Consider the following 10,519-nt stretch of genomic DNA (forward strand, 5'->3'; position numbering starts at 1 on the left):
TTGGTCCAGATTTGAGTGGGAAGGCTTTCAGCTTTTCTCTATTGAGTATTATATTTACTGTGAGTTTGTCATAAATGGCTTTGATTATGTTAAGGTATGTTCCCTCTATACCCATTTTGGTAAGAGTTTTTATCATGAATGGATGTTCAACTTTGTCAAATGCTTTTTCTACATCTATTGAGATGATCATGTGGTTTTTGACTTTTCTTTTGTTAATGTGGTGTATGATGTTGATTGATTTGCATATGTTGAAGAACCATCCTTGTGCACCTGGGATGAATCCCACTTGTTTGTGGTGTGTGATCTTTTTTATATGTTGTTGGATTTGGTTGGCTAAGATTTTGTTGAGAATTTTTGTGTCTATATTCATCAAAGATATTGGCCAATAGTTTTCTTTTTGGTGGTGTCTTTGTCTGTTTTTGGTATTAGGGTAATGTTGGCATCATAGAATGTCTTTGGGAGTGTTCCTTCTTCTTCAGCCTTTTGGAAAAGTTTAAGGAGGACGGCTATAGGTTTTCCCTCTATGTTTTGCGGAATTCACCTGTGAAGCCATCTGGTCCTAGACTTTTATTTGTAGGGAGTGTTTTTATGACATATTAAATTTCATTTCTAGTGATCAGCCTGTTCAGTTGATCTATTTCTTCTTGATTCACTTTGGGCAGGCTGTAAGTTGTCCATTTCTTGTAGGTTGTCAAATGCGTTGGCATACAATTGTTCATTTTATTCTCTTAGGGTTTTTTGTGTTTCTGCAGTGTCTTTTATGATTTCTCCTTTTTCATTTCTTATTTTGTTTGTTTGTGTTTTTTCTCTCCTCCTCTTGATGAGTCTGGCCAGAGGTTTGTCAATTTTGTTTACCTTTTCAAAGAACCAGCTCTTGGTTTGATTGATTTTTTTCTGTTGTTTTTTTGAATCTCTATTTTATTGGTTTCCTCTCTGATCTTTATGATTTCCTTCCTTCTGCTGACTTTAGGGCTTTTTTGTTCTTCTTTTTCTGATTCATTTAGGTGGGGGGTTAAGTTGTCAATTTGAGATTTTTCTTCTTTTCTGAGGAAGGCCTGTATTACTATGAATTTCCCTCTGAGCACTGTTTTTGTGACATCCCATAGATTTGGAGTTGTTGTGTCTTCATTATCATTTGTCTCCAGGTATTTTTTAATTTCCTTCTTGATTTCCTCATTGACCCACTGGTTTTTTTAGTAGCATGTTGTTTAGTCTTCTTGCAGAGAGTTTTTTCTCATTTCTTTTCCTGTGATTGATTTCTAGTTTCATGCCATTGTGGTCAGAGAAGATACTCAAAATAATTTCTATACTCTTAAATTTGTTGAGGTTAGCTTTCTGCCCCAGTATGTGATTTATCCTTGTGAATGTTCTATGTGCACTTGAGAAGAATGTATATTCTGATTTTTTTTTGGATGTGATGTCCTGAAAATGTCAATTAAGTCTAACTTTTCTGTTGTGTCATTTAGGATCTCTCTTGCCTTATTGATTTTCTGTCTAGAGGATCTGTCCATTGATGTGAGTGGGGTGATAAAGTCTCCTACTATGATTGTATTCTCATCAATTTCTCCTTTTATGTCTGTTAGTCTTTGTTGTAGGTATCTGGGTGTCCCTATATTAGGGGCATATATATTGGTGATTCTAATATCCTTTTTTTGAATGGATCCTTTTACTTTTAAGTAGTGTCATTCTTTGCTTTTCTTTATGGCCTTCATTTTAAAGTCTATTTTGTCTGATATGAGTATTTCAACTCCTGCTTTACTCTCTTGTCCATTGACATTAAATATCTTTTCCTATCCCCTCACTTTCAATCTATATGTGTCCTTTGCACTTAGGTGAGTCTCTTATAGACAGAAGATTGTAGGTTTTTGCTTTTTAATCCAATCTGCCCCTCTGTGTCTTTTGATTGGAGCATTCAGTCCATTGACATTTAAGGTAATTATTGATAGATATGTTTTTATTGCCATTAAACCTTTTTTTCCAGTTGATTCTATGTTTCTCCTTTCTTTTTTTGATTGGATGATTTCCATTTATTTAATGCTTAAGTACTTTTCTTTTTAGTTTTTGTGAATGTGATGTTTGGTTTTGATTTGTGGTTGCCCTGTTTTTTTTTTTTTTGTTTGTTTGTTTTTGTTTTTGTTTTTGTTTTTGTATGTTAACCCCTTCCTATATCTGCTTGCTTTAGCCTGGTAGTTGTATAGATTCAAAAACATTATAAAAAAAAAGAATGTATATTTTCTTACTTTCCTTCTCCACATTCTATGATTTTAAGTCTTTTTTTAATGTCTTTTTAATGTCTTTAATGTCTTTAATGACTGTTTAAGTGATTGTTTTCCAGTTGTGGTTTCCTCCACCCTATTTCTTCTAAATTCTTTTTTTATTTAGAGAAACCCTTTCAATATTTCTTTTAGAATGGGTTTAGTATTGCTGTATACTTTTAGCTTTTGTCTGTTGAAGAAATTCTTTATTTCCCCTTCCCCTTCTATTTTAAATGATATTCTTGCTGGACAGAGTATTCTAGGTTGCAATTTTTATTTTTACTTTCAGAACTTTAAATATCTTTTGCCACTCCCTTCTGGCCTGTAGTGTTTCTGTAGAGAAATCAGTTGATAGCCTTATGGGGGTTCCCTTTTAGTTAATGCTGTGTTTTTCTCTTGCTTTCTTATAACCCTTTCTTTATCTTTAACTTTTGCCAGTTTTATTATAATATGTCTTGGTGTGGTCCTATTTGGGTTCAACTTGTTTGGGGCCCTCTGTGCTTCCTATATCTTGATATCAGTTTCCTTTAGATTTGGAAAGTTTTCAGACATAATTTCTTCAAATATATTCTCTATCCCCTTTTCTTTTTCTCCTTCTCCTGGAATTCCTTTTATGTGTAGATTGGCCACTTTATATTATCCCTTAGATCTCTTATATTGCTTTGGTGTTTTTTCATTTGGTTTTCTGTCTGCTGTCCTGATTGGGAGATGTCCAGTATCCTATCTTCCAAGTGACTAATTTATTCCTCTGCATTATTCATTCTGCTTAGTGCCTTTAGCTCAGTTTGTGTCTCTCTGCAAATGAATGTTCTATATTTTCTATGTTCCTCTTTATATTTTCTAGTTCCCTTCTAAAGGAATCTGCATTACTGTTCAAATCAGCTCTTAATTCCTTCAGTATTTTCACTATTTCCCTTTTGAACCCAATGTCTGTCAGACTACAGAGGTCTGTTTCATTGTTTGCTGCTTCATGTGAATTCTGTTTCTTTAACTGGGATTGGTTTCTGAGCTTCTTCATCTTCTTCATCTTGCTTATGTTTTTCTTTTTCTGTGAGTTTAGGGAAGCCAAACTGTAGTCTTGGAGGGCTACTTCTATGCAAGAGTACCCTTCTGTACTTTTTAGGGGGTTACTATTTATTTTTAGTGTGGGAATTTGAATATTTGCTGTCTCTTTCTTGGGTGTGAGTAGGCTGTTATCTCCAGGGGGGTGAGTATGTTTCCAGGGGGAAAGAGGCAATGGGTAGGGCTAGAAGCCAGCACCTGGTTGCTGGGTTCTTAACAGCACCAAAGACCTGCAGGCTACTCCTCATTGCAGGGCCTTAGGAAGTGGTAATGAGCCTGATGCAGATTTACAAGGTGCCCAGAGCATTTGGCAGTGGCAGCAGCAGGGTGTGAATTCCCAGGGGAGTGAGAGCAACAAGAGGTAGTGTTCAATTGCAATGCCTGCCTCTGAGGTGGTCGGAGCTGCAAGTGGTGCCTGTTCAGGGACTCCTAGTGGTAGTGGGCTGTACTCACCTCTGCAGTCAATGATAACTGCAGTGATCTGCCTCTACCACCTGCAGACCATGCAAGAAGCACCCCGTCTCACTTAGCCCACATAGGAGGTGCTGCTCAGGCTGCTCCTAGTTGCAGGACCCTGGGAAGTGATAGTGATCGAGTGTATGGGCATTGCCTGGAGCATTTGGCCATGGCAGCAGCAGGGCCAGTGTGCTCCTGGGGGGTGAGAGCAGCAACAGCTGGTTTTCCATTGCAGCGTCCTTCTCTGTGATTTCCTCTGAGTTGGTTGGGGCTGCAAGTGGTTCTTGTTTAGGGATCCCTAGTGGTGGTGGGCTGCTCCCACCTCTGGAGTCAGAGATAACTGCTGTGGTTTGCCCCTGCCACCTGCAGACCACACAAGCAGCACTCCATCCCACTTAGCCCACACAGGAAGTGCTGGACCACCTGCCTCTAGTTGTAAGATCTTGAGAAGGGATGGTGATCAAGCATCTGGGTGCTGCCCAGAGCATTTGGCAGTGCCAACTGCAGGGAGGGTGTGTTCCCAGGGGTGGTGAGAGCAATAACATGTGGTGCTTGGTTGCATTGCCCTCTTTTTTTTTTTTTTTGCCAACCCCTGAGGTGACCTGGGCCGAAGGTGGAGCCCACTCACAGGCCCCCAGTGGTGGCAGGCTATACCTCCCTCTGGCCTCTAAGACGACCACCACGGTCCATCCCTGCCACCTGTAGATCATGCCAGAGGCACCATATTGCACTTAGCCCCCTGCCTTTCTTGGCCCATACAAGAGGTGCCTGGCCGCCCGTAGCCTGCACCAGAGGTGGCCTGCCCTCCAAGAGCCCACGCTTGCACGCAGGGAGTTTCTTGTGGTGGTCCATTCCTCCTGCTCTCACCCTAACCAGCAATGGCACCTTGCTTCTCCTTCAGGCCCAGACCGTCTCCCGGGTTCCCTCTGCCGTGGTGTTCGACTCCCCAGCCTATAGCACACCACTCCCTGGCCATGGCACACCACTCCTTAGCCCTTTAGGCTGTCTGCGCACAGCCAACCCTAGTCCTCACCCTGGAAATGACCTCCAGAGCCTATGTCTCAGCGCCCAGCCCCCACCTGAGCGTCTCAGGCTGTGGTGTCTGGAGCAGTGGTGCCGATGATCTGTGTGGCTCTCACTCTGCTTTGCTGTTCTCAGTCCAGCTGCTGCGCTTTTCTCAGCAACTTTGAGGTCCCTCCTGAAAGGGCTGATCTTCCGGTCCGATAGGTGGCTTCCCAGGATGTGGGTTCCTTTTCTCTTTCACAGCTCCTTCTCAGGAATGCTAGTCCCATCCTGATTCCTTTTCTCTCTCTCTCTTTTTCTTTTGTTCTACCCAGTTATGTCAAGAGTTTCTTGCCCTTTTTGGAAGTTTTAATTCTGCCAGCATTCAGTAGATTATGTGTGAGTCGTTTTGCATGTGGATGTTTTTTTTTTTTTTTATGTGTTTGGGAGAGAAGGTGACTGCAGCATCTTACTCCTCTGCCATCTTGATCCACGTCCCCTAAAGACTTTAAAAAATAATGAAAACCAATCACTTGGACCAGTGCTAGGGATGTGATCAAAATATTTTGCATTATGCTTTAGCTAATCCATTTTCATTTTCATCACAGTGGTTATTATTAACATGATTCATTACATTTTACTACAGACTGTTACTGTCATTAATAGTGATAATGAAATCACCTTTGTATAGTGCCTCAGAGGATACAAAGTGCCTCTGCATCTACAAGCACGCTTTATCCTCATGGTAACCGTGTCAGCGTTAGTGATTACTATTATTCTTTTTCTTTCTTTCTTTCTTTCTTTCTTTCTTTCTTTCTTTCTTTCTTTCTTTCTTTCTTTCTTTCTTTCTTTCTTTCTCCCTCTTCTTCTATTTTTTTTTCTTTGTCTTTTGTCTTTTTAGGGCTGTACCTGTAGCATATGGAGCTTCCCATGCTGGGGGGGTCTAATTGGAACTACAGCTGCCAGCATATACTGCAATCACAGCAACATGGGATCTGAGCTGCATCTGCAACCTATACCATAGCTCACAGCAATGCCATATCCTTAACCCACTGGGCAAGGCCAGGGATCAAAGCTGTGTCCTCATGGATGCTAGTCAAATTCATTTCTTATGAGCCACAATGGGAACTCCAATTGTTAGTCATGTTTTATGCAAGAAGAACCTGGGGTGGGAGAGCTCAGTTACTTATCTAGGGTCACTCTGCTGATTAGTGAAGTAGGAGGAAGTGGAGTCCAGGCCATGGATTTTATCATGTCCATCCCCTTTCCCTTATGTCAGTACTTGTATAATGTTTTATCTTTGGATCCCAATTATTGAGGGCCCTAAAATTCTTTTGTTTATGAGGTTTATATCTATGGTTTACCACATTAGAATTTAAAACTAAGACAATTTAAAAATACTATTTACTATTTCATTTTAAAATAAAATTAATAAATCAATTACACAGTGATATGAATGTATATTTTTACTTTAAAATTATATTTTTCCAAAAACAAAATTAGAACCATTGTGTTCCTAAACATTTTTAAATCTCATTTTAATGTTAGGATTAATATAAGTCAACTAGGTTTTTATATTTTCCATTTAATTTGTTTCAAGATGGTATTTTGTTTGGAGAGTGTGAAAAAATATTTATATCCCAGAGATGCATAGTTGGAAAAGAATGCATAATTTAAAAACCTTTATAGATAATTGTGGATATTTTTCTTTGATGCTATACTAAAATTCAACAAGTGGTAGTTTCTCAACAATCTGTTGTGATAGGGAATCTGAACACTTTGCAATGAAATTTTGTACTCTGTTAAGTTATGATACAGTGGTATTCTTCCATTCTGAATGAATATTTTACTAAGGCATGATTTTATGACCTCATGCTCTGGTTATTTGGAAAATACTGATTTACTGAGTTAAGAATATTTTTCAAATGTTGTTAAATTTTATTATATAGCATTAAAAAACTGCGTTTGTCAATGGGACCAACAGTGTCACCAGAAGAGCTCTTAGGCATTGGAGAGCTGTCAGATTGATGGTTACAGACACAAGAGTTCCAAAACTCTAATTTTACCATTCAACTCTTATCTTAAACAACAAATAACAGCTGTTTTCCTTAAAACGACAGTTTTACTTTGTTTTTTCTTAAGAAATTCTCAAGAAAATATTTTTATGTCAAATTTCCAAGTCTGAACAATCAGAATTTACATTTCATAAAAACCAAAAACAAAAACTAGTTCAACTTTCAGTCAGATACAGACAGGAGCCTTTTTCCTCAAGACAATCATCACACATTGGTATGCACTGTACACTTCCCATTTCATCATTTAACAACATACAGTACTGACAAGATATATAGTCAAAAGTAAAATAAAAAAATTTATAATTTATGCATCTGCAACAAGGATATCCTTTGCTGGATATTGGCTTTCCCCGCCCCCCCCCCCCTCCAAGGGCATGATGGTAAAGATACAATGAATGATACACTGGTTACCTATTAGGACAGTATGTTACCAGTGACTTGATTTGTACAAAGGCACCAGTGACCTTCTCATCATTGCTTTTACACCCGCAGTAAAAATGTCAATCCAGTGAAAAAGGCAGATGATGTCTTATTAATATCATGAACATAGTTTTGTACCCATGAATCTCCTCAGAGGTGCTTGGGAACTTTGGTGTTCATGGAAGAATTGCTCTCCTTCTCTTTAGTAGCTGGATTTTGAAGAAGTTGATATTTCATTCCATTTTAAATGAAAGAAAACATTTGATGCCAAACTGCTTAATGTTGCTGACACAGATATTTTCGGTTTTTGGCTTCTTAGGGCCTGTTTTGAACTGTCCTCCTCCTTGCTTGTTACACTGCAGTCCCACTGAAATTTCTGTTCTTTTAACTCACTTTGTTCTCCCTCCCTCGTTTCTGGACTTGGCAGACTTTGCTGGGAATACCACTTCCTTCTAAACTATGAGGCTAGCTCATCCTCAGGCATGGGCTTAAATACCAGTTTCCCAAAGACATTCTCACTAACACGTACGTTTAACCGTATTCCTGAGCACCTTTTACATGGCAGAGAATAGCCCAGGTATTAGGCATGCATTATTAATACCTGTCAGCAGGAAAAAATAATTCTGATTAATTCTAGGTAATTGCATTACTTTTGTAATTATTAGTAAAGTCAGTCAAATTGAGGGTCTCTTTTCTCTATCCTTCTCCCTGGTGTAGATTGTATCATCTAGGGTTTATTCATGATTGTGTTATCGATGGGGATGGATGTTTACGGTTTGGTCTATAGCCATCTACCCTGGCTATACCCACCAAGTATATGCAATAGTACTGTCATGACAGACCGATCCTCCATCCATTTGGGCATCTGCAGATGAGATGGGTGCACTTCTAAGACAAAACCTGCTAGAAATGGCTGCAGTGCACTACCTTCATTAGTTTTAGATTCCGTATTTGTGATTTTGCCTATTTGTTATAATTTTTTGTAGTCCTAAAATCAGTTCATTTATTCTGGTATCTGCCCCTGAGATGGGTGCCCCCCTGCATGAAACCTACTGGGACTGGCTGCAATAAATAGGCAATACCCATTATTTGCAGGTTCCATATTTGTAAATCTTCCTATTTGCTGTAATTTATTTATAATCTAAAATCAATAGCCATGGTGCTTTCACTATCACATACAAACATGCAATGGGTAGCAAAAATTTTGAGTTGCTTGACCCACACATTCCCAGTAGAGGTTGAACAGCACAATGATCTGCCTTCTTGTTTTACTCTGATACTGTAAGGATCCTTCTGGAGTCTCTTGAGTTCTGTGTTTTTCACATTTTGAGCTTTTCATTGGTGATTTTGCTCTTTAAAATAGACCCAAACATAGTGCTGTCTAGTATTTCTAAGCACAAGAAGTCTGTGATGTGATGTATGGAGAAAATGTGTGTGTGAGAAAAGCTTTGTTCAGACATGAGCTGCAGTGCTTTTGGCTGCTGAGTTCAAGGTTAAGAAATTAATGTTAGACCTGAAACAAGGTGTCTTGAAACACAAACAGAATAAAATGAGACTGTCTATCTATCACTTGACGAAAATGTCATTGTGATTATAGACTCGGGAGAACCTAGTCCTGTTCCTCTTCTAGGAGTAGGTTTAATATTTGCAAAATACGTATTTGTGGACACTTTGTAGAACTTAACTTCCGTGGGAATGAAAACTGACTGCACTCTTTTCCTGCGACTTTCTCTGATCACTGAGTGGACAGCCATGACTCTGACCTCTGGTTCTAGCTCTTCTACATACTCATCATACAGAAGGCCAGAACATATTTCAAAGAAACTTGTCTATGTATACAACAGAACTCTGGCGACTCCTTCATCCTACCCTTTTGTGGGTTGAATTGTGCCCCCCAAACAGTATATTGAAGTCCTAGCCTTGATACCTGTGAATATGACTTTATTTGGAAATAGGGTCTTTGTAGATGGAAGGTGAGATCATACTAGATTAGGGTGGGCTCTAAATCCAATAACTGGTGTTACAAGGAGAGAGAGATTTGGAGACATAGACGGGAAGGAGAGATACAGATAAGTCCGTGTTGGAGTTCCCATTGTGGCACAATGGAAACAAATCTGACTAGGAGCCATGAGGTTGCGGGTTCGATCCCTGGCCTCACTCAGTGGGTTAGGGATATGACGTTGCCATGAGCTGTGGTATAGATCACAGAGGTGGCTCAGATCTGGTGTGGCTGTGGCTGTGGCTGTGGCATAGGCTGGCAGCTGTAGCTCCGATTCAACCCCTAGCCTGGGAACCTCCATATGCTGCAGGTGCAGTCCTTTAAAAAAAAAAAAGAGAGAAAGAGAAGTCCATGTAAAGATGGGGGCAGAGATTAGATTTATGATGCCACAAGCCAAATAATGCAAAGGATTTCTGGCAACTACCAGAAGCTAGGGCAGAGGCATGAAACACACTCTCCCCAGAGCCCCTGGAAGACACCTTAATTACCTTAGACACTTTAATTTTGGACTTCTGGCTTCCAGGCCTATGAAGGATACAGTTGCATTGTGTTAGGCCATCTGGACTTTGACACTTTGTTACAACAGGCCTGGTAAACTAGTCCACGCCGTTTAACCCTTTAAGGCAGTATCCTTGATGAGTTCCAGAAGTAACTCCAACGAGACCTATAAGAAAATGGGCATTTCATCAACCTCACGATGGTGGTTCAGAACTGGCAAGTCTCCACTAATTAACTGGAAATTCTAGCCTCCAGTTTTCAGGTACAGGAGTCATGGAGTAAAGTAGGACACAGGAGACCTGGCTCATGGGAAAATTTTCTGTGCATGGCATTTCACACTCTCAGATCAAATGCTGTTTAAAGGAGGGATGATAAATATTAATGTAGCACCTGCTTCAACTACTTTCAACTAACAGGAGCTGACAGTGTGGTGTATGCAGGGAGACCCTGCAGAAGCAGCTCCTGACACTTGCAAGCTTACCTCAGCCATCCTTTCTAAACCAGACCCAGTGGCTCTCTTAATTGGCCCTGTGAGGTGGCCTGTTGTACATCATCACAGGGGCCCTTGACAACCCAAGGACTGGCTTCCAGCTTTCAGGCAGCACAGGAGTCCACCCGCTGCTTCATGGATAGGCTGGGGGGGGGGGGGAAGGGCACCGCTGACCAGACCTCCCTCTTGCATCCAGGTTCCTGGAGATCGGCTGGTGGAAGGTTAGCGCTTGCTCTGGCAAGGGGAACAGCCATGTTTGCTT

The sequence above is a fragment of the Phacochoerus africanus genome, chromosome 4, assembly GCF_016906955.1.
Source record: "Phacochoerus africanus isolate WHEZ1 chromosome 4, ROS_Pafr_v1, whole genome shotgun sequence".
Lineage (NCBI taxonomy): Eukaryota > Metazoa > Chordata > Mammalia > Artiodactyla > Suidae > Phacochoerus > Phacochoerus africanus.